General features: G+C 37.6%; 1 pseudogene; it reads left to right on the top strand.

The window, feature by feature from the left end:
• Positions 1–263: 263 nt before the first annotated feature.
• LOC114501375 lies at positions 264–24,472 on the top strand (annotated as a pseudogene).

Below are 24,472 nucleotides of genomic sequence, written 5' to 3'. Positions count from 1 at the left end.
TTATTAAACAAACTAACTTTTAAAGCCAAAGGCAAGAAAATCAAAGTTCCAAGGATTTGAAACTGAAGAATAAGAGAAGATATGACAGCACTGGCTATACAATTGTGAGAAACTACTAGAAAAACATTTATGGACAGGTGCTGAGAATCCTGCTTCCAGCCATGATGATGTAACAGGGACCAAATCTATCCTCCAAATGGAAACAATTAAAAGTTGGACAAAATATATAAAACAATAGTGTTCAAGACATTGGCCATCAGGCAATGAAGGACAGTAGATCCTTGAGAGGCTCCACCAAAGAAGGTAAGTATGCATGAAGGTGTTTGAATTTGTTATCATTAGGGAAATGAAATTGAAACCACAATGAGATACCATTTCACTACTATAGAACATCTGACTATATTAAGTATTGGCAGGGACATAAAAAAACTTGAATTCTAAAATGCTGCTAGTGGGAACTTTCAACCACTTTTGAAACTGGCATTTTTTTAGAAAAGTTAAGCATACATCCATATGACCTAACCTTTCCACTCCTATATTTATCCAAGGGAAATGGAAGCATATGTTTTATACAAAGACTTACACTCGAATGCTCATTGCCGTATAATTTGCTGCCCAGTGGTTCTCAATTAGAGGTGATTTTGCCCCCAGAAGATATTTGGGAATGTCTAGAGACATTTTTGGTTGTCACAACTTGGGTGGGGTACTATTCACTCTGCACAGGATAGCCCACAACAAAGAATTATCCAGCCTAATATGTCAATAGTACCAAGTTGAGAAGCTATGTCCATCAACAGATAAAGGGACAAATTGTGTTATATCCACACCATGGAATACTACTCAGCAATCAAGTGGAATAAACTGTTGATTCAAGCAACAGCATGTATGAATCTCAAAAAAATTATGCTGAGTAAAAAAGAGAAACTAAAACAAGTACCTACTGTATGATTCCATTTAGACAGAATTCTAGAAAATGCAAACTAATCTACAGTGACACAAGACAAATCAGTGTTGCCAAATTGGGGGAGGGGGACAAGAAGGGATCAAAAAGGGATGGGAGGCAGGTATTACAAAAGGGTTCAAGGAAACATGTGTTGGATACTTTCATGTTATTGCTGTGTGGTGATTTCACGAATGCACACATACCTCAAAATATATCAAGTTGTACACTTTAAGTATGTACAGTTTATAGTAAGTCCATTAATTATACCTTAATAAAACTTTAAAAAATATCTATTTGGAAGGAAACTGAAACTGATCACAGAAATAATTATACTAATTTACCATAGTGACTAATGAAAAAGAGGATTAAATTTAATAGTAAAACCCAAATATACATTTGCTCATCATTGATTAAGTAAAATTGGAACTAGAAGTTCATAGGCCTGAGTTATGGCCCTAATTCTAGTATAATAGTTGTAAATAACTTTACTTGTGAAGTTTGATAGCTGGAGTTAGTGCCTTCAATCCTTATATCTTTGAGGATCCCTCTTTGTTTGTCCTATAAAATATTTTTATAGATTTTGGCAATTTTTGGAATAATTGGATCAGTATACTGCTATAACACTGAACTCACATAATGGTAGCTAACCACAAAGAAAATTGTGTAGGTTGCTCTTGACTGTGGCTGATGGACTTCCTCTGCTCAGTCTTGCCAACTGAGGCCAAGGGCGCTTAACAATAACCAAACTTAGATAAGCTGTTCTAGATTCTCTTTATACTACCTGTGTGTCTGGTAGGACAAATGCTGTAGTAAAAGCTAAGACCAGGTGATCTTAGACGGAAATGGACTCTCACCTAGAAAAATGACTTTGAAAATTTATTCAAAAGAACAGAGGAGTCTGAGTAGAGAAACTGGGATCACAGAAAAAACCTAAAGGAAACGTGGGGTTCATTGTCCCATTGTGAAGATACTGGACTAATCAATCCACTGAGAGCAGAGCAGAAAGGAGATACAACCCGCCAAGGGAACCAAGATGTGCTTCTGGAGAATTAACATGAGTACAAGACATAGAGTAAGAAAGAAAGAGGAAGGAATAGAAAGGGAAAAGAATAAATAATTTAGAGCAGCAATTTTCAACCTATGTGCTGCTAGAATTTTTAAAACATTCAATACCTGACTATTTAGTCAGAGGCATTGACCTCTTTTCCTTTAGATTGTTAAATAAATAAAAAGGTAACAACAGCCAACATAACAATAACCATGAATGTAAATGAATCAAAATGATATCTATTTATTTGTCAGATCAGCAAAATATATTTTTGGTGTGCCACAGAATTTTAGTAATTAGTTTATGTATGCCATGAGTAGAAAAATGTTGAAAATTGCTGATTTAGAGTTTCCCCCCATGTACAAAACCTGTGGATCACTGGTCACATTAAGACACTGTGAATTAATGGATTCAGTGCATCATCATTCCTCAGCTATGGCTTCTCTCTTTCACAAGTCTCAGGTGTGAAAAACCAAGAAAGAAATTGGGGGAAACTGACCCCTGGCTTAAATTCTGCTAAAATTTCTGAAGTTAAACTTCAAGCATTTGATATCATGTTACACAATAGAAAAATTCCAACTGATGCAAATCTCACCTCTGAGAATGGCTATTCTAAATTAACTTTTTCATCTGATAATTACAAACTTTGGTTTTAAATAATTCATGTGAACATTTTGGTCCATTGCTAAAAAGGAAAAACAAAAATTGAAACTTGGTAGAAATACAGATTAGATGTAGATTACAAACAGAATGCTCTCTCACTTTCAGGGAACATCCAGTGCAAAGGACTTTAAGCAGCAGTTTTAAATGCACTGCCTGATGGCAGGAAGAGCTCAAAGAACTATGTGAGAAAAATTAGGGGAATTACTCTTCAAGGAAGAGTCCCAGGTAAAATTAACATGGATACATTTATCCTTATTTTGAATACAGCTTTGTTTGTACTGAAAAATAAGCAGAAACTAGCCAAGCAGTGGGTATCATTGCTCCATTTTATTGGCAAGAAAAGCTTTAGTTGGATACGAAGAACTTTGTCCATTCAGCTGTCAATTATCGTTAGTCTTTAAATTGTCACTCAAATGCTTCTATTTGTATTCCCTTTATTTTCATATTTTACCTTCTCAATTAGATTTACTTTCCTTGAAGATAGTGTCATGTGTATCTTATGTACACACATGCATGCATGCACATCAATTCTCATTATTCACAGTAGTTGTGTTCTAAAAATCACTATGAACACTGATTCAGTGGATACTGTAATTACTCCTTGGGGACATACAGTAGTGAGTCTTTGGTCACAACATTTTCATTAACTGATCAATATACAATCTTATTTTATGAGTGTTTCTGTTTAAATGCTCCTTATTTAATATACTATATTGTTGACTCATTAAGTTGAACTCATGGACAACAGCACAGTAACTCATGCCTGAACAAAACTCCTCTAACACATATTATTTTCTACTTAAGGCACATCACAGCCTTCTCATGCTTGAGAACATTAGGCAGCACTTCAGCCCTATGCTTAGGAGCCATTTTAAACTGAAATCACCAACAAAAATGTGGCACTAAATCAAGCAAGAAAAGGTCACTTGTTTACTTACAATTTGGGGGCTGAAACAGAAGGCAGAACATTGCCTTGTTACCCCTCAGCTGAAAACAGGCTAGTCAAGCAGCTCAAATTTCGCTTGCTCTATGCATGTCCACAAATGACTGGGAAAGTGCAGCAAATACTCATCTTGAGGAAATCTGCAAATACAGAGTCTGTGAATACAGTAAGTCCTTACTTAACATTGTTGATGGGTTCTTGGACCTGTGTTAAAACAACTATAAGGAACGCAAGAATTAAATTCCTAGAACATCTCCTCAGTGTTAGAACCAAAGGGCTTCAAATTAAAATTTTACATGCATATGTATACATAGAGGGAGAGGAGGGACAATAAAGATAAGAAGAAAACCTGGAGCAGGAAAGCCTTACCCAGTGAAGGGCCTAGAGGTGATGAGGCTGAGTTGAGCAAGAGTGGTTGCTGCCTTGGTTTACCCAACCTGCATGAGAGAACACATGCATAGGATGTCTACTACCCACTGGAGCATGAGGAGACTGTGGCTGCAGACAGTGGTGTAGGAGATGATGACTGTCTCACATATGTCAGATTACGTTTGTGATTCCCAACAAACAGAAAAAGTTCCCAAACCTTTCCTGTTCTCCAGAGCCCTGGTCCAAGTAAAGCATCTGCTTGCTTTTCAAGATTCACACATCAGAGTAAAAAGATCTGGGCTGGATAAACCTCATTTTACCCATGAGAGAAGGTGAGGCCAGGCAGGTCCTGTCTCTATGCTGACAATGGACCCAGGCCAGAAACTTCCAAGGTAAGGGCACTTCCAATGTTATCCTACAAATGTGAGCTGAACTGCCTACACTCATGACCTCATTTAATCCAAATATTCACTTTTTCCTTTTTATAAAAGAAAATGCATGAAAAGTATCTCAAAAGCACATAAAGTATATGTCTTCTATAATCCCCTGCCACCACAAGAGAAGTAGCTTCCTGAATTAGCTCCCATTCATATTGCCATGGCATAAATGATGGAACTGAGTCCCAGAAAGACTGTGCAGAATGAAAGCTGGTAATTGGCAGAGCCCACGGTGGAACCAAGATTGCTATAAAGCCACTGCAGGGTACACTCCATGAGGATAGTATCCTGAAGGTAGGGTGACCATCAAAACTGGTGACTTATATAAGACATAAATTTTGGCTATTTTGAAACATATTACTCATGATTTTGTTGTTTATTTTTTTTCAGAGACTAAAACATAGAGAGCCCCACCAACAGACAACATTTGGCTGAATTTAAATAGCTCTGAGAGGCAGAGATTTTAAGGTCACATTATTATTTCAATTTTTCCAAGTTACCCTTATTACCATCCTAAGGTTTTAATACTTCCAGAATGCAGAAGGAAAACTTTTTAATCATTAAAAAAATTGTTCTGTCACTTTATGAGCTCATCAGCATTTATTAATATTCTAAAGGGGTTGGCTTACTCCTACTTCTTATCAGATCCTCTTTTTTACTGTATTATCTCTGTTAATTCACAAAGAGCAAAGATTGTATAAAGGAAATTTGCTCGTAGGGCTTTTACTTTGAAGGGAAAGGGCTCAAATCAATTCAACTCTGTTTGCAAAGAAAAACTTCAAAGACTTTAAGAAAGTACCTCCCTTTCATTCAGTTTGTTAGGCTTGTTCCCCTATTTAAAGGTAAAAAGATGAAAGAAGGTTAATCCTCCATAAATTTTCCCTCCTGTTATGCCCAGAGGTTCAATACAATACCTTTTTGCTTAGTAATCCTAACAGAAGATAGGAGAGAGCCAATAATTAGCAGAGCTACAAACTGCCATTGTTTGAAGTGAGTCTCCAGACATACCTTACTTAATCTCAGGATCCATATCAAGTCCAAATATTCGCTCCTCTCAATCCCATGCTGTCTCATTCTTGGGTCATTCTGACTTTTCACGAGCTCCCCAGGAGGTGCTATGTAAATTTTTTAAAATAGTAATATAATCTTTCATCTCTGGGAAATCATTTCAAAGCAAAGACTAAGTTTTCTTTTCAGTTTTCTTAAACTTGCTACCACTTAGGTAAACTACACCTCATCGATATTTAGGATTATACATTACACCTGCAAAAAAACAAAGAGAACTCCTCTGTGTCTTATTTCTAGTTTAAGATAAGCTTCTAAAATCCTAAATATGTTGGTCTTTGTTTATTTCATATTACTAGATTGATTGAGGAGTTCTTGAATATTACAAAAGGATGCTCTTCTGAGTCTACAAAACCCTAAGGGTTATCTATTTTATGGCATTGTGGGCCTGAATATTATTTTCTCAAAGCTCCATTTCTTGTTATGATATAACTATTCACCCAGGTTCCCAGTAATTGGCCTAATGTAGTATTAAAACTTTTAGAGTTAATTAACATTCTATTGCTGGAAGAAATGACAATAAAACAAAAAACTCCTTTTAAAGCCATGCAAATAATTTTCTGAAATAATTGAGGAGGGAATGGGGCTACTGCTTAAAGGGTACAGGCTTTCTGATTGGGATGATGAAAAACAGTCTGGAAGTGGACAGTGGTAATGGTTGCATAACATTATGAATGTACATAATGCCCCTGGCTTATACATTTTACATCATACATGCTTTATCATAATATAAAAATTAATAAATAAATGAACAAAAGCTTTATAGTAAATTGTTAAATAATTCTGGGCTGAGAAATAAGCACAAAAATGACATAATGTTTCTGATAGATAAATTTTCACTACTAGATATCAAAAATCAAATAAAATGAAAATTTTAACACAGCAATTCCACTTTCATCAATTTATTCTAAGGACATAATTTAAAATGTGCACAAAATCTTTGTGTAGAAGAGCATTTGTGATAACATTGTAAGAACGAATTGTTAAAAAAAGGTTGGGAGGACCTAAATGTCCAACAATATTAGTTTAATAAATTCTGTTAATAAATAAGACAGAGTCATAGATAGAAAGCTCTGGGGGTGAAGGCTGGGACTGAGCAAAAAGGAAAAAAAGGAAGAGCTCATGGATACAGAAAACAGTGTGGTGATTGTAGGGGCAAGGGCATTGGGTGGAGGTGGAAAAGGGTATGGGGAAATAATTGGTGATAAAAATAAATGAGTAAATAAAAGTTAAAAAAATTACCCTTACCTCTTGGCCACACCTCTCTTTGTACTTTCTGTTTCTAACTTTACATTAAATCTCAGCACTCCTCTGCTTCTTTCCAAGTCTGTCTTTCAATTAGTAGTGGCTCATGAAACAATTACTTACTGATAACTTCTTTGGTGTCATGACCATGGGAGGTGCTGGGGTTAAAGCTTTCAACAACTCAGACAAATCCTTTCTCTCATGAAGTTTATAAACTTTGGGGAGAACACAAAGAAGAAAATCAGCAATTATCACATGACAAGTGCTGGGATATGCAATGGTCTGGGAGTGTGTTGGTCAGGCCCCTAAACCAGGTCTGGGTACATCTGGGATCAGTTCCTGGTAGAAGTCATGTCATCACTATGAGTAGAAATTAAGCAGGGGAAGAACATAAATGGAAAAGAAGAATGTCCCAGGCACAGACAATAGCATGTATAAGGACCCAGAGATAAAAGAGACTTAAGTATATTTAAGAAACTAATTCTTTCAGAATAGCAGGAGCATAGACATGCTGGCAAAAGAGAGCAAGAAATACATCTGTGACCGTGCAGCTTCAAACCAGACTTAACCTCAAAACCAAATACCTAGTTGACTCACCTACTGGTATCTCCACAGGAATAAACTATAAACACCCCAGTTTCACAGGGACCCCCCCCACCCCATGCTAAGCTCATCACCTACATTCCTCTCTCTAACCCTGGTTCTTCTATTTGAGTTCTCAATGACAATGAATAATGCCACCAGAAACCCAGAAGCCACACATAGTTCCTTCCCATGCTCTTGGGGTAGACTTCTGTGAGGAGAAGAAAGTGGGGGCAGGACTAGGCACAGACAGAACCTGAGCTGTGGTGATATAGGCCCAATAATGGCCTCAAGGAGCCCTCAAGGGATGTGAAAGCTACACATCCCTTTGTGTGTAGGATTGTGAACATTGTTTCCAGGTTCAGTTGATTTCTGTGGCTCTACCTCAGTAAGTCACTGGATATGAGCTGCCCAAAGGAGAGGGACCTTGGGAAGTGGTTAAGAGTGACTAACAGCCCTCTCTGCAGTGGGACAAGTCCTGTGTTAGGGGGATGTGTGGGCCTATCTTCATGCCAATTACAAACAAAATGAAAGTTGTTTCTTATCTACTTCTTAAGTGTTTCTTGAATCAGCCATGTTTCTCTCTATTTCTACTTTCAAACTTTGTATAGGCTTCTTCCTTGGTATCATTGTCACATTCTGGGGCCCTGCCAAGCCTCTCTCCACACTTAAGTTCTAGCTCTAGTAATCTTCCCAAAACTCAAATCTGATTGTCATTCTTCTGCTCAAAACCTTTCACAGCTTCTCAGAGTGCTTAGGGTACACTCTGAACACCCAGTTAGATATTATAGTGCTCATCTCATGTTTGACGTGGTCTCAGCAGTATGGTTACACTTCTCCCCAACTCACTGGCCATGCTCATACTGTCCTCCACTTGATTTCCTGAACCCCCAGTGCTTTTTTCCTCACAGAGCCTTCAAGTCAGCTTTACCCCTCTGCTCTTGGTCTGGTTAATTCTGACTTATCTTTCAAGTCTCAGCTTAAATACGTCCTTCCACAAATCTATGTTTTTATCATATACCTGTTCTTCTACATCACTGTGTGGTGTATTACAGTTTCCTATTTCTCACTAAACTATCAGCTTCATCATGGCAGGGACTCTGTCAATCTTGTTAATGTTAACAAACCAGCCCAGAAACACTGTACTTGGCTTAGAATGCAGCCCCTAGTACTGCATTGCACTGGCAATGCACTGCTGATCTGGAAACATTCTCAAGATGCATGTTGTGCAATGAAAAAAGCATGTTCCCACATAAAATTTATAGCATTATTTCATTTGGTAGAGGAAAATGTTCTCAGGAAAAAATCTTAAAGTACAAATACTAACAGGATAACTGAAATTGTCAACCTGCTTACTGAAAGGGTGAGGTCATCAGGTGAGGTCATTGATCTTTTTGTTTTTATTTTTGCTTATCTATGCTTTCTGAAATTATGGCAGACATGAGGAGTTTTTTTTTATATTTTAATCATTGTTCAAGTACAGTTTTCTGCCTTTTACTCCCATCCCAGCCCACCCCCCAGCCCTCCCCACCTAATAATGAAAAACAAAGTACACTTTTATAGAAAAGTAATTTAGAAATTTCAAGATTCTGAGCTGCAAAATCTATTTCTTCAGAATGCATAGCTTTGCCAGTGACAGACTTCAGAATTAATTTTTTAAATTTACAAAAATAAGAGAATTTATTTAATTCCTGGCTCTTGAGCTCAAGAATTGGAATTCTCAATGTTCACTGTTACATTCTTCTTCTATTAAAGATGAAAATATTGCTACTTCCCTAGAAACAGGCTTTGTTTTTCAATTTTGGTGTTATCTACACTAAATTTTTCCTCTTTTCATTAAATCTGTATATTTTGGAATAATGCTACAACCACTATCAGAAAGCACTTCACCTTCAAGTTATTTTTCTTGCACTGATTGACTAAGTCTTACAATATTTCTAACTGCAACAAGACAAGACCAAGAATACCACAGCAATTCTCACTATGTGGATCTATTGTTACGGCCATTGGGATGTTAATCAGGATGGAAAAATCATATATTTATTCTACATTTGTGTTTGTTCAATTCCAACATCTTAATTTCAAGAACAGCATGATTTGTCAGTTATGTGTGAAAAGCACTTCACAACACATGATGATTTTGCTTTCTCCAGATCCTCTCAGAAATCTCAGCTTCCTGGTTCCTCACCTTCCCCCACCCTCTGATGGATAACAGGAGGTTTTTAGGCAGCAACTACTTTGGGAGAGTGTGTGAAGGGTCTCCTGTAGCTACTGACTGCCGATGATTGAGAAGGTTAACCGAATACCCACTAGCACCATTAACACATTAACCCTCTAGCAAGTTTATCTTGGCACATAGATGACAATAGTGTTTGCAAAACTGGAACAGAAACTGAGCTAGGTTTTGAAAAGCTGGAAGAAATGAGGATATAGGCAATAAGCTAAGAAAAAGGGTCTATGAAAGATGACTCATGCTCTCAAGAGCAGCAAAATGCAAGACTCGGAAAGGAAATAGCTAAGCCAGGTGGAGAATATTCCCCTTGTAATTTTACCAAGCTTCTTATAGAAGTTTTCAATCAAATGGTTTGGAATGGTCTGTGGTTCCTACTGTATCACTCAGGCTAGGAGAGGGGAGTTAAGAAGTGAGTGCTAAGGTAAGCAATGTCCGTGCATGAATTACCTCATTAGTTATAACAACCTGAGGAGGTGGGTTCAGCTATTCTTATCTTATAGACACAGATTCAGAGGTTCAGAGAGGTTCAGCAATGTGCCCAGGACCCTATAGTTAGGCTGCCCAGACTGGGTCCTTACTCTACTCTTTCTATATCTGTAGAGTAGGCAAAGGGGCTTCAGACCTTAGGCCTCATCTTTTCTGCAGCTACCCTCACTCCCTCCACCACCCCAGCCTATCCTAGGCTTTAAACACCATCTGAGTGCAAACCTCTGAACTCATTCTTCTGTCTTTAATTGCCCACCTACACTCACTGAAATGTTTAGTATCCTTACTAATGTCACATACCCCAAACCAAACCCTCCTTAGTATTAACTTTCTCTGGAACAGCAACTCAATTCTTCTAGTTAACAGGCTAAGAATCTTATAGCCAGCTCTAATTTCTCTTTCTCAACCCCACCTCTGATGCAAGGAAGAAATCCTGATTCTTCTACCTTCAGAATAGACCCAATATCTGGCCACTTTTCCCATCTCCCTGATTGCACTAGTCTAGCACCTCCTGGCTTTAACAGCTTTTTGTCTCCATCCTTGCTACCTGTCTATTTTCTGCACAGCAGTCTCCAGCTGCTCCTTGGTGGCTCTCATCTGGCTCAGGTAAAAGCCAAAATCCTTTCATTGACTCCAGAAGCTTCCCCTTGGGACCATTTCTAAACCCACCCCATGGCTCTAGTCTCACTGGCCTCCCTGCTATTCCTCAAATGCATGAGGGGCATTGGGAACTTTGTACTCAGATATCTCTTTACTTCCTTGATTATTTGCTAAAATAACCCTTAGTGAGGTCATCCCATCTGCTTTCTTTAAAACTGCTTCACCAGTAATGAATACTTTCTATAGCCTTTCCAGCATGCATATCCCACACAGCACTGGATGCATCTGCTGCACTAGATAGTTTACTCTCCTCATCCTCACAAGGTAGAATGGAACCACTCAGAAGACAGGGAGTCCTTATTGTTTAGTTCTCTGGTTCACTGCTACCCTGGAAGAGCTCCTGAGCATAGAAGCATTCAATAAACATTTGTTAAGCAAAAGGATAAATGTATTTTCATAACTCTTAGCTTGTTATTTAAATGGGATTTGGCATTGAATAGCTCCTAAAGGACTTCTGGTCAAGATGGCTGATAGAAACACTGTGCTCACCTTTTCCCATGACCACATCAAAACTACAACTAAATGACAGAACATCTATCATTGAGAACCACCTGAAGTCTAGCTGAACAGAAGTCCTATAATTAAGGATATACAGAAAAATCCACATCAAGACTGATAGCAAGGGTGAAGGTATGCATTAGACAAGCCCCACACTCAAGATGTGTCAGTTAAGAAATGAAAGTGGTATCTCAGCTTGAGAAGTCTCCCCCTGAGCAGCAAGATGACCAGCCCCATACCAGGTCCCTCAGCCCAAAACTCATCTATGTAGGGACACTGGCTGAGTAAATGGAGGGCTTCTGGAGTTCCAGGTATTCTTTCTGAAGGGCCGATGCACAGATTTACTCATTGAAAAACTCACTTACTCTGAGCTCCAACACTAAGACAGCAGCTGAATAAGAGCAAGGGACATAGGAGGAGGAACTTAATTGCCTGTCTTTAGGGTAAGCACTCGGAAGGGCACCATTCTCCCAGATAGAAGTGTTGGCAGGGACTTTTCAGATCATCTGGATGTTAAGTGTAAGGTAGAAGCCTAGGACCCCACATGGGAAGTGTAGACACTTGAGGCCTATTAGCCAAATTCCTTCCAGAAAACTCCCACAGCAAGTAAATGTAAACTACTTGAAAAATTTAGCTTCTCACAAAAAGAGTATGCAGGTTTAGAGTCATTAAAGGATTATAGCTTTGAGACAGAGTCAACAGAAACTCAAAGCTGGGAGGCAATCAGTGAAAAACCAAAAAGTTCCAAATCTGAATTTGAGGATGAAATACTTTTTTCTAGAAAAAGAGTTAAAAGAAGAGAAACCTAAACATTCTAAACAGGAATTGATGGCAGATATTTCAAAAAGGATACAGACCTTAGCAGATGAATCAAAATCACTCAAATCACAAGCAGCTGAAGCCAAAACAACCTTCAAAATATTTTTAATGAATAAAGTGACTTAAGATAACTATAAAAGATGTTTTGAGTGAAAATTCCCAACTCCAGGAAAGCCAGAAACAGTTTTTACAAGATGGTGAAGAATTGAAAGAACAAATGAGTGAAGTCAATAAACAGAAAATAATATTTGAAGACTCCAATATATATGCAAAACAAGTTCTACATGAAAAAGAATATCAGATGAAGTCTCTGAGTGAATGCTTTTTAAAGATCTAAGATTGGGCTACTGTGCTCAGAGAAGAATTAACTGATGATAACTTGGAAATGGAAATGAAGAGTGATTCAGAAAATGGTGCACTCTTAGATAATCAACCAAAAGAAACTCAATCATGCTGCTAAGTTAAAGGCTTCTTTCTCCTAGAAGAAGAAAGAAACTAAATTTACACTTATTAACTGAAGTTGATAAAACAAAGGAATTGCTTATAGAGTGTATTAAAAATCTCCAGACTGAACAAGCATCTTTGCAGTCAGAAAATGAACATCTTGAAAATGAGAGTCAAAAGCTTCACCACAAACTTAATGACTATACTGTATCAAGAAAATAAAATTACTCTTCACAGGAAATCAACAGTGGAAGAACATTACTAGTTAGAGAAAGGAAAAACTTTTTAAAGCAGATGAATAGATAGATCAGCCATGTAGCTGAAGAACTAGAGACCTATAGAAAGTGAAAGAAAAAGTCTGAAGAAGAATTAGAAAGAACCATTCATTCTTATCAAAGGCAGATTATTTCCCATTTAAAAAAAAAAGCACATTCTAATAGGTTGGCAGCTCAGACTGCTAAAAGAAACCTCAAAGATTTAAAGAAAGAAAATTATTACGTCAGATAAAAATTAACTGAAACAGAGATTAAATTTGAACTTTTAGACAGATTCTTATGCAGTTGACATTCCAAATGTGGCATTTGATAAAGAACATTCCCCATATTGTCTCTCACCATTGGGTCAACTATATGAAACAAGAACTTTTCTCTCCTGTACAACTTTGTTGGAGGGTCCCCTCAGACTCTTACCTTTTTCTTCCAGGGAGATGAGAAAGAGTTTCAAGAGGCTCAGGAAATCCTCTGGACCATTGGTTTACTAATGAAAGAGGAGAATCAATCTATGATAAGTTATCTGATCTTCACTGGGCAGCTTTGACCCTCAGTCCCTATCACCTCCATAGGAATAGGATCATAAAATGATAATTCCTCTATCAGGCCAAACCTATTCTAATCCAGCTCTTCCTCCACAAAGGGAAGACAGATTTTATTCTAATACTGATAGACTGTCTGGACCAGAAGAACTCAGAACTTTTACTATGCCATCACTGGATAATGCAACTGGGCCAATGTCTTTGGAAATGGAATCCAATAGAAATGTTAGCAAAGACAATCTTGGAAATTTAAATGTGTTTGCTGCATCTCTCCCCACCAAAAGTGATGTGATCAGGGCTGGCTTTGTTCCTCCAATTAGAATTTCATTGTTTCCAAGGGATGCAAGGGACACACATATGAGAAGAGGTCTTTCTTTTCCTCCACCTCCAGGAAGCATGTGTAGAGCTTCTTGTGATTATTTTCCTTCAAGAGACTTTAATGGTCCACCACCTCCTCCATTTGAGTAAGAAATGTTTATTCACTGAGTGCTTTTCCTCATTATCTTCCCCCAAAGGCCAGATTTCCCCTCACTCCCACACCCTGAAAGTAGATGTGTTCCCAACAGGGTTGATTCCACCTAGAATTAGCCTACTACTAAATGAACATCCAAAACCACAAGACACCTGACAGTATGTTTGGTCTGTCTTCAAATGTAATTTTTACTTCTCTAATTTTCAGGTTAAGTGATGGCTGTTACTTAAGTGATTATACTTATGCTCAAATTGGAGCTTAATGGAATCACATTCTCAGCATAGTATTTTATAAATAAAGATGATTTAACTATGAATCTTATGAGTAAATTGTTTCTGTTTTATTTTATTCTATATAGTATAATTATTTTAATTTGATTAGTGAATCCACAATCACATAAACAATAATGGGAGTTTCCTATATGTAACCTTGCAGCTGGGAATGTTTTAAACTCCAAAGGCTGTGTCAGCCAAGAACTATATTTATTATGATTGTAGACAAATGTGAAGGAAACTTTATGCTTAATTAAATAAATTTAATTGATTTAAAGACTTGTTTGGCATTGAGAATCATAATAGAATCAGCAAGTTTTTTCATTAAAAAAAGTGCTGGTAGATGCCATTGTTCCTTTGTTGAGCCCTGCAGCCTGCAGGTGCAGGTAGGTGCTAAGTCTGTGTCTCCATCAACATAGCTAACACTGTTTGCCTGCCCTGGTGATTCCTTGAGACCCTAACCTTCCCAAGTTGCAGGCCCGCCCAAAGAACTAACCTCTTCCAGTGACTTTTGCATACCAACAGCCTGTCTTGGCTTATGATGCAGACTTTCCTAAAATTTATCGAAGGTTCACAAACCCAAAACAAGTGGTATCTGATTTCAGCATGCTCCATACCTCTTGCTAATCATCCCCAGCTAGCATTAGTGGCAGCTAGCCTGTTTGAAACTTAGCCTCTCCCAGTCACCTCCAAGTCCAGCACAAGGGTCAACCATCTACAGACCACTACAAAGTGCCCTGGGCTGAGCATAGCCAGTAACTGACCTTGGCCTAAGCCCCTCCCAAGAGACTTTAAGACCAACAAATTTAGTGGCCAGCTTCTAATCACTCCAGAGCACTACCCAACCACCTCCACAAATGACACATCCAAAGGGTGGACTCAGTAGGCATATCCTGCTCTATGGGGTCAGGCCCTGTACAACAGCACCTCTACTATAGTCATGGCTGTTCCTCATAATCAACTTGATAGTCAGTCACTTTCACTAATGTGCCAACAGCAACCAAGGCTCAAATACAACAGGAGGGCACACAACCCACACAGTTACACATCTGAAACACCTGTCTCAGGTGAACACAGAGACTGAGTTACTAGGCCCTGCAGGACACCTACTTCATAAAATCACCCTGCCAAGATCAGGACCATAGCAGATCTATCTAATATATAGAAACAAACACAGGGAGTAAGTCAAACTTATAAGACAAAGAAACATGTTCTTAAATGAAAGGACAGAACAAAACTCCAGACAAAGAACTAAACAAAATGGAGACAATCAGCCTACCAGACACAAAGTTTAAAACACTGCTTATAAGGATGCTCAGTGAACTTAGGGGAAGAGTAGATGAACTCAGTGAAAATTTTAATGAAGAGATAGGAAACTAAGAACAGAGATAAAAAAAACATTAAAAAAGAACAGTTATAAATGAAGTTTACAATAATATAAGTGGATTAAATGTTCTAATCAAAAGAGATAGGGTGGCTAAATGGATAAGGAAACCAAACCCCTAAATGTGCTGCTTATAAAAGACCCATTTCAGATCAAAAGACACACAGACTGAGAGTAAAGAGATGGGAAAAGATATTTCATGCAAATGGAAATGGAAAAAAAGCTAGGGCAAGAATACTTATATCAAACAAAATAGGCTACAGCAAGAGACAAAGAAGGATCCAGCAATTCCAATTCTGGGTATTTATCTAAAGAAGCCCAAACACTGATTTGAAAAAAACATGCATCTCTATGTTCATTGCAGCATTATTTACAATAACCAAGATATTGAAGCAACCTAAGTGCCCACTGATAGAAAAATGGTTAAGGAAGAGGTGGTATATATATAATGAAATATTACTCAGTCATTAAAAAGAGTGAACCTTTCCATTTGAAACAACATGGATGGACTTAGAGGGTATTATACTAAGTGAAATAAGTCAGACAGATAAAGGCAAATGTCATATGATTTAAGTTATATATGGAATCTAAAAAACAAAATAAACAAACTTATAGATACAGAGAACAAACTGACAGTTGCCAGATGGGAAGGGGCTGGGGGAATGGGTGAAAAGTGTGAGGAAATTATGGTTTTGAAATTTCCAGTGATAAAAAAAGTCACAGGGATCTAAAGTACATCATTGGTAATATGGTTTAATAATATTGCAATAACTATGGCAATATTTATTGTCACCAGGTGTGGTGTCAGTTGTTTACTAGACTTATTAGGGTGATCACTCCATAAGCTACATAAATGTCTAATCACTGTGCTGATATCATCTGAAACTAAGTTAATATTGTGTGTCAACTATATTGAAAGTTTAAAAAATACATTTTTCAGAAAAAAACTCCTAGAAAGCAGGCCCATTTCTGTAGAATGTGTCTAGGGTCTGGCATGTATTCACATACAGTGATATATGAAGGACTTTGTACCTCCTTCTTCGTGACTTGGGAACACTACCTGACACGTAAGGATGTGCCCTGATATCTCTAATTCTTTGTAGTTTAATACAATATCTCAAATGCAAAGGGCATAAAGTGATTACATTCTAAGCTTCATCAGTCTTACATAAGAATGATAGGTATTAGCAGTTACTCTTGTTATTCATCCATGTCTCCTAACTCCAAGCCCTATCCCTCAATAGTCTTCTCTGTAGTTTTTTTTCTTTTAATTGTGGTAAAATTGTATTTTATATAATATTTTATACAATGTATAAAATTTACAGTCTTAGCCATTTTTAAGTGTGCAACTCTCACCACAAGACATCTTCAAAACTTTTTCATCATCCCAGACTGAAACACTATATTCTCTAAATACAAAATCCTCCTCCCCCCTCCCTGACTCCTGGAAATGACTATTCTACTTTCAGTCTCTATAAATTTGTGTCTCCTGAGTATTTCACAGCCATGGAATTATTCAGTATCTTTCCTTTTGTGTCTAGCCTATTTTATTTAATGTAAAGTCCCTAATGTTCATCCACGCTGTAGTATCTGTCAGAATTTCCTTCCTTTTTTAAGATTGAATACTATTCCACTGTATACAGATACCACATTTTGTTTATCCATTGACCTATCAATGGACACTTGGGTTGTTTCCACCTTTTGGCTACTATGAATAATGCTGCTGTGACCTTGGATGTTCAAGTATTTTTTCAAATCCCTGCTTTCAGTCCTTTTTGAACTTAGAAGTAGAGTTGCTAGACCATATGGTAATTCTCGGTTTAATTTTTTGAGGAACTGCGATACTGCTCTGTGATTCCAGGGTGGGCTGAGACTCTGCAAGCCATATTCCTTAATCTTTTTCAGCAGCTGGCTTTTCATTATTGTCTCCCAATGGGGGTCAAAGACAAAAAGTGAAAGGGTAGAGAGCTAGCAATTCTGCCTTCCACAGGAAGTACAATATTAAAAAATGAAGAAGAGCAAATAAAACTAGTTCTGCTAGTCCCCTAGTTTTTCACCTTGACAAATCTCTACCCTTTAGGGTCTCAGTTTTCTTATCACTAAAAGTAAGATATGAAAAATTTTCATAATTCATTCAGGCTTTAAAAGGCTATCATTTTATGTAAACAGAAGACAATAAAACTATATAAAGCACTGTAAAAAACATATATGCTAAAGAGTGGAATTAAACCAGAGTGATCCTATTCTGAAAACTTTGCTACTTTTTCCAAAATTCAGACTTCAGCTTTCAACCTTGACAGAGTAAGTCATAGCAGCCCTAGCATCTCATTGTAGACAACTATAAAACTGTATTCAATATATGAAGTAGATGTTTCCTAGCATTGGACAACAGGAAACAGAAGATGGTAATCCTAGAGAAAGGGAAATACTCAATATGAGCCTCAGTTAGCCTGGCTTTCAGCCCAGGAACACACTCCAGATAGTGGCAGAGGCAGGCAGAATCCAGGCAGAGAGCTTTGATCTCTCTAACTTATGTAGGCAGATGTTGGAGTTCAGGTGAAGCAACTAGAATTTGTAGGGGAAGGTGCTAGCAAGAAGGGATGGCAAAAGTCTGGGTGGGTGTACCCCATGGTCCTGGGCTGAAGGCTAGACAACATTAGTGCAGAGAACATTCTAATAGGCCCTGCACAGAAGAGCTGATGCAGACTGAGAGCTCCACAGGGGTCCTCAGGTCACTTGAGGCTGGGAGATGATGGATTCCTACCCAATCAGGGTGAAGAGAAGTTGTTAGCACTGCAGGCATTCAACTCAGACCTGGTAAGGCCATGCCTTCTGAGTAAAGAATATGCTTTGGAATGTTCTTTAGTAGTTCTTTAGGAGTAAGGACAAAAGAACTACAGACAAAACTGAAATAGGCCAACCTGGTAGGATCAAGAGAACCCACTAATAAATTAATTGCGTGTTAGCATAAAAGTCAATATCACTTAAAAGAAGATGAAATAATTTAATACCCCCTGAACATCAGCATACCATAAAAAATTACTAAATATTCAAAGAAATAGGAAAATATGACCTATAATCTAGAAACTATATATTCTCCATATATATATCTTTCAAGTAAAGAGACTGAAGAGATGTCTGAGACAGCAAAATAACCATGGTGCCTGCTGATAAAAATAATTTGCAAAAATCTATTAAATACATATATAATCTATAAAATTTATATATGATGTTATACTTTTAATCCATTAACTATAGCCATCAGGAATTTTTAATAAGATGTTAAAAATCTAATCCTACAATCATTTGAGGGTAAGATATAGCTGTGTCTTACTCAGGGAGGAGTAACGTTAACAGAAATGTAGGAGGGTTTTCTGTTCCTTTGTTTTTTTAAATTTTTTTTTTAATTTTAATCATTGTTCAAATAAAGTTTTCTTCCTTTTACTCCCATTCCAGCCCACCCACCCAACCCTCCCCACTTCCCTCCAATTACCACCCTCCCCCAAGTTTTTGTCCATGTGTCCTTTAAATTTGTTCCTGTAAACCCTACCCATTCTCCCCTGAAATTCCCTTTTCTGTCCCCTCTGGTCACTGTCAGTCTGTCTTCTACTTCAGTGTCTTTGCTTATATTTTGCTTGTTTCTTTTGTTGTTTAGGTTCCTGTTAAAGGTGAGATCATATGGTATTTGTCTTTCATTGCCTGGCTTATTTTGCTTCACATAATGGTTTCCAGCTCCATCCAAGCTGTTGCAAAGGGTAGGAGCTCCTTCTTTCTTTCTGCTGCATAGAATTTCATTGTGTAAATGTACGGTAGTTTTTTGATCCATTCATTTACTGATGGGCATCTAGGTTGCTTCCAGGACCTAGCTATTGTAAATTGAACTGCTATGAACATCGAGGTGCAAAGGTTCTTTTGTATTGGTGTTTTAGTGCTCTTAGGATGTAGTCCCAGCAGTGGAATTGCTGGGTCAAAAGGCAGATCCATTTTTAGTTTTCTGAGGAAGTTCCATACTGCCTTCCATAGTGGTTGTACCAGTCTGTAGTCCCACCAACAGTGCACTAGGGTCCCCTTTTCTCCACAACCTCTCCAACACTTGTTGTTTGTTGCTTTGTTTATGATGGCCATTCTGACTAGTTTGAAGTGGTATCTCATTGTGGTTTTAATTTGCATCTCTCTGATAGCTAGCGATATTGAACATCATTTCATGTGTCTTTGGATCTCTTCTATGTCCTCCTTGGAGAAGTTTCTGTTCAAGTCCTTTGCCCATTTTTTAATTGGATTCCTTGTCTTCTTAGAGTGGAGTCGTGTAAGTTCTTTACATATTTTGTAGATTAAACCCCTGTCTGAGGTATCATTGGCAAATATGTTTTCCCATACAGTTGGTTCTCTTTTAATTTTGATACTGTTTTCTTTAGCTGTGCAGAAGCTTTTTATTTTGATGAGGTCCCATTTGTTTATTCTTTCCTTTATGTCCCTTGCTCTAGGAGACATGTCAGTAAAAAAGTTTCTGCATGAAATATCTGAGATTTTCCTACCTAAATTCTCTTCTAGGACTTTAATGGTGTCACGGTTTATATTTAAGTCTTTTATCCACCTTGAATTCATTTTTTTATAAGGTGAAAGTTGGTGCTCAAGTTTCATTTTTTTGCATGTAGCTGTCCAGTTCTCCCAACACCATTTGTTGAAGAGGCTATTTTCATTCCATTTTATGTTGCTGCTTCCTTTGTCATATATTAATTGACCGTAGAGACTTGGGTTTATTTCTGGGCTCTCTGTTCTGTTCCATTGGTCCATGTGCCTGTTTTTATGCCAGTACTAGGCTGTTTTGATTACAGTGGCCTTGTAGTATAGTTTAGTGTAAGGTATTGTGATCCCTCCTATCTTACTCTTCTTTCTCAAAATTGCAGTGGCTATTCGGGGTTGTTTATGGTTCCATATAAATTTTTGAAGTGTTTGTTCTATGTCTGTGAAATAAGCCATTGGTACTTTAATAGGTATTGCATTGAATGTGTAAATTGCTTTGGGTAGTATGGACATTTTGATGATATTAATTCTTCCAAACCATGAACATGGTATATGTTTCCATTTGTTTATGTCTTCCTTGATTTCTTTCCTCAGTGTTATGTAGTTTTCTGAATACAGGTCTTTTACCTCTTTGGTTAGGTTTATTCCTAGGTATTTTATTTTTCTTTTTGCTATTTTAAATGAGATTTTTTTCTTGATTTCTGCTTCTGCTGTTTCATTGTTGGTGTACAGAAATGCCTTTGATTTCTGGATATTGACTTTGTATCCCACCGTTTTGCCAAATTCATTTATTAGTTTGAGCAGTTTTGTGGTGGAGTCTATAGGATTTTCTATGTATACTATCATGTCATCTGCAAACAGTGACAGTTTTGTTTCCTCCTTTCTGATTTGGATGCCTTTTATTTCTTTTTCTTGTCTGTGGCTAAAACTTCCAGTACTATATTGGATAAAAGTGGTGAAAGTGGACAGCCTTGTCTTGTTTCTGATCTTAGTGGAAAAAATTTTAATTTTTGCCCATTGAGTATGATGTTGGCTGTAGGTCTCTCATATATGGCCTTTATTATGTTGAGGAATGCTCCATCTATTCTGACTTTGCTGAGTGTTTTTATCATAAATGGGTGCTGTAATTATCAAATGCTTTTTCTGCATCTATTGATATGATCATGTGGTTTTTGTCTTTGCTTTTGTTTATGTGATGTATACATTTACTGATTTGCGAATATTGTACCATCCTTGCATCCCTGGAATGAATCCCACTTGGTCATGAAGTATGATCTTTTTAATGTACTGATGGATGTGGTTTGCCAATATTTTGTAGAGGATTTTAGCATCTATGTTCATCAGCGATATTGGCCTGAAGTTTTCTTTCTTTGTTATGTCTTTATCTGGTTTTGGAATTAGGATGATGTTGGCCTCATACAAAGAGTTTGGGAGTCTCCCATCTTTTTGGATTTTTTGGAATAGTCTGTGAAGGATAGGGGTTAGCTTTTCCTTAAATGCTTTGTAGAATTGTCCTGTGAAACCATCTGGTCCAGGGCTTTTGTGTGTTGGGAGTTTTTTGATTACTGCTTCCATTTCTTTTGCTGTTATTGGTTTGTTCAGGCTTTCTGCTTCTTTTTCGTTGAGTTTTGGAAGATTATATTTTTCTAGAAATTTGTCCATTTCACTTAGGTTTTCAAATTTCTTGGCCTACAGGTCTTCATAGTAATTTCTTACAATGCTTTGTATTTCTGTGGTATCTGTTGTAACCTCTCTTCTTTCATTTCTGATTGTGTTTATTTGGGTCTTCTCTTTTTTTCTTGATGAACCTGCTTAAAGGCTTGTTGATTTTGTTTATCTTTTCAAAGAACCTGCTCTTGGATTCATTGATCCTTAGAATTGTGTTTTTAGTCTCTATGTCATTAATTCTGCTCTGATCTTAGTTATTTCCTTCCTTCTGCTTGCTCTGGGCTATCTTTGTTGTTGTTCCTCGAGTTCTTGTAGATGTAGGGTTAGGTTGTTTGTTTGAAATGTTTCTAACTTTTTTAGGTGGGCCTGTATCACTATGAACTTCCCTCTCAGGACTGCCTTGGCTGTGTCCCGTAAGTGTTGGGTTGTTGTGAGTTCATTTTCATTTGTTTCCAGGAACCTTTTGATATCTTCCCTAATATCATTCTTGACCCATTCATTGTTTAATAGCATGCTATTTAATCTCCATGATTTTGAGTGTTTTGGGTTTTTTTCCTTGATGTTGTTTTCTAGCTTCAGTCCCTTGTGATCTGAGAAAATGCTTGGTATGATTTCAATTTTTTTGAAATTGTTGAGGCTTGTTTTGTGTCCTATCATGTGGTCTATCTTTGAAAATATTCTATGTGCCTTTGAAAAGAATGTGTATTTGGTTTTTTGGGATGGAGGGCTCTGTATATATCAATTAAGTCCATTTCATCAAGGGTATTGTTCAATGCCACAATATCTTTGTTGATATTTTGTTTGGAAGATCTGTCCATTTTTCATAGTGGGGTGTTAAAAACCCCCACAATAATTGTGGTGCTGTCAATATGTTTCTTGAAGTCCTCTAAGATTTTCTTTATGTATTTGGGTGCTCCTATGTTGGGTGCATATATATTTACAATATTTATGTCTTCTTGGTGGATTCTTCCCTTGAGTATTATGAAATGACCTTCTGGGTCTCTCTTTATGGCCCTTTTTTGGAAGTCTATTTTGTCAGATATGAGTATTGCTACCCCGGCTTTTTTTTTTTTCCTGTCCATTTGCTTGGAAAATTTGTTTCCAGCCCTTCACTTTCAGCCTGTGCAGGTCTTTTATCCTGAGGTGGGTCTCTTATAGGCAGCATATGTGTGGGTCATGTTTTCTTATCCAATCAGCTATTCTATGTCTTTTGATTGGAGCATTTAATCCATTTATGTTTAAGGTTGTCATTGATAGCTACTTATTCATTGCCTTTTATGTACGTGTGTTCCTCTCTCTCTCTCTCTTTTTCTTTCTTTCCTTAAAGCAGTTCCTTTAGCATCTCTTGCAGAGCTGGTTTGGTGGAGGTGTATTCTTTTAGACTTCTTTTGTCTGAGAAGCTTCTTATTTGGCCTTCTATCTTGATTGAGAACCTTGCCGGGTAAAGTAGCCTTGGTTGCAGACCTCTGGTTCTCATTACTTGGAATATTTATTGCCATTCTCTTCTGGCTTGGGGTGTTTCCACTGGGAAGTCAGCTGTTAGCCTTATTGGGGCTCCCTTGTATGTTACTTCCTGTTTTTCCTTTGCTGCCTTTAATATTCTCACTTTGTCTTGAAATTTTGCCATTTTAACTATTGTGTGTTTTGAGGTGGGCCTCTTTGGGTTCTTCTTGACTGAGACTCTCTGTGTTTCCTGGATTTGTGTGACTTTTTCTCTCATCAAATTAGGGAAGTTCTCCTTCATTACTTTTTTAACTAGGTTTTCGATCCCTTGCTCTTCTTCTTCTCCTTCTGGTATCCCTATTATATGGATATTATTATGTTTCATATTGTCTTGCATTTCTCTTAATCCCTCTTCATTCTTTCTGAGCCTCTTTTCCTTTTCTTGCTCTTTCTGGGTGTTTTCTTCTACTTTGTCCTCTAGCTCGCTGATCTGATCTTCTGCTTCATCGATCCTGCTTTTCATTCCTTCTACTGTGTTCTTCAGTTCAGAAATTGTATTCTTCACTTCCTCTTGGCCCTTGTTGAGAGTTTCTATTTCCTTTTTCATGCTGATGTAGTTTTCAGTGAGTTCATTGTAGCTTCCCTGTAGTTTCTGGTAGCTCATTGTGAGTTCATTGAGCTTCCTGACAATCATTGCTTTGAACTCAATATCTGGTAGTTGAATTGCCTCTATTTCATTTAGCATTCTTTCTGAGGCTTCCTCTTTTCCTTTCATTTGGGGATTGTTTCTTTGTCTTCCCATTGTTTGTGAGACTCTTCTTGTTAGCCTCAGCTTCTTAAATTGATCTGTTCTGCCTCCCTGGGTTTGTGGTGTGAACTTCTGTAGTAGAATAGCAGTGAGTTTCAGTGGTGCAGTTTCCTTGATATCCCAAGCTCATTGGTCTTGGGCTGTCATTTAAGTTGGCTTTGTGTTTGCCTTTGGGTTTTGATTGTTCTTGAGTGTTTCTTTTGGTTCCTTCCCAGCAGCTGGTTAAATGAGGGTCACTCTGTCTACCACCTCTTGTATTTTGTTGTGCTGGTGGAGCAGGCTATGTTGAAGCTGGTTCTTCTGTGTATAAAAGGTTTTAAGGATTCTCTTTTGCTCTTGTTCAGTTGTTTGGATTGGGTACTATCTCTACTATTTAGTTGTATTTCCAGATAGGTCCTGGATTGAGATTTGTGTGGTTACCACTCCCTCCTTCACCTTCTTCTGTTGTTATCTGTTAACTGTTCCTTTATTGTTGGGTTTCCTCTTCCAGGGGGTATCCTGGTATTCACCGCTTCCACCTACTCCTGTTGCAGCACTCTTCTTAGGGTCCAGTTTTTTAGTTCTGCCACAATCCTTGGTCCCTTATTTTCACATATCCTGAAGTATGTTGGTTGCTTGCTTCTCTACTCCATAGATTGGTCAGGATTTTCTCCCC

Source organism: Phyllostomus discolor, chromosome 7 (genome assembly GCF_004126475.2).
Source record: "Phyllostomus discolor isolate MPI-MPIP mPhyDis1 chromosome 7, mPhyDis1.pri.v3, whole genome shotgun sequence".
Lineage (NCBI taxonomy): Eukaryota > Metazoa > Chordata > Mammalia > Chiroptera > Phyllostomidae > Phyllostomus > Phyllostomus discolor.
The sequence above is the reverse complement of the archived record's forward strand: the minus strand, read 5'-3'. Positions and strand labels throughout refer to the sequence as shown.